Here is a 1,379-nt window from a genome sequence, read left to right as displayed (position 1 = left end):
TTGGAGGATCAGGATTTGAACCCATGACCTCTGACTCCAAAGCCCATGCTGTTTCCACTGAGCCATGCTAATACTCTATGATTCTGTCTTTTTTCCAATTTGCGTCATAAAAATCAATGCAAAAATCTGAAGGCAAAGTTAAAGTGATATCACAAGCAGTAGCTATGCAGTCATTCATTCATTCAGTCATATTTATTGAGCACTTACTGTGTGTACTGTACTGAGCATCTATTGAGCACTGTACTGGAGAGGCAGTGTGGTCTAGGGGAAAAAGCATGGGCCTGGGTTCTAATCCTGGCTCTCCCACTTGTCTCCTGTGTGATCTTGGGTAAGTCACTTCACTTCTCTTTGCCTCAGCTTCTTCATCTTTAAAATAGGGATTCAATACTGTTCTTTCTCCTACTCACACTCTGAGCCCTATGTGAGGCCTGATTATCTTGTATCTAACCCAATACAGTGTTTGGCACATAGTAAGCGCTTAACAAAAAAAAAAAACGCAATTACTAAGAGCTTTGGAGAGTACAATATAACAATAAACAGACACAGTCCTTGCTCACAAGGAGCTTACAGTCTAGAGGTGGGGAGATAGTAACATAAATAAATAACAGATACGTACATAAGTGCTGTGGGGTCGGGAAGGGGGAAGAACAAAGGGAGAAAGTCAGGGGGAAGGAAAGGGGGCACTAAGTCAGAGAAGGCCTCTTGGAGGAGATGTGCATTCAATAAGGCTTTGAAGAGTAATTGTCTGTTGGATATGAAAAGGGAGGGCATTTCAGGCCAGAGGCAGATTGTGTGCAAGGGATCAGTGGTTAGACAGGCAAGATTGAGGCACAGTGAGAAGGTTAGCATTAGAGAAACAAAGTATGTGGGCTGGGTTGCAGTAGGAGAATAATGAGGTGAGGTAGGAGGGGCACAAGGTAATTGAGTGCTTTAAAACCAATGGTGAGGAGTTTTTGTTTGATTAAAAAAAGGTGGATGGGAAAACATTGGAATTTCTTGAGGAGTGGGGAGGCATGTCCTGAACGTTTTTATAGAAAAATGATCTAGGCAGCAGAATGAAGCAAAAGGAAGGACTGGAGTGGGTAGTAAGAGGAGGCTGATTCAGTAATCGAGACAGGATAAGATGAGTGATTGTATTAACGTGGCAGCAGTCTGGATGGACGAGAAGAAATGCGAGACTGGAGAGAGGGAGAGAGATCAGGACTGGAGATGTAGATTTGGGTATCATCTGCATAGAGGGAAGTTGAAGGTTATGGGAGAAAATGAGTTCTCCAAGCAAGTGAGCGTAGATGGAGAATAGAAGAAGACTAAGAACTGAACCTTGAGAGACCCCCACATTTAGGGGGTGGGAGGCAGAGGAGGAACCCCTGAAGGAGATT

The sequence above is a fragment of the Tachyglossus aculeatus genome, chromosome 4 (assembly GCF_015852505.1).
Source record: "Tachyglossus aculeatus isolate mTacAcu1 chromosome 4, mTacAcu1.pri, whole genome shotgun sequence".
In the NCBI taxonomy this organism is placed as follows: domain Eukaryota; kingdom Metazoa; phylum Chordata; class Mammalia; order Monotremata; family Tachyglossidae; genus Tachyglossus; species Tachyglossus aculeatus.
The sequence above is the reverse complement of the archived record's forward strand: the minus strand, read 5'-3'. Positions refer to the sequence as shown.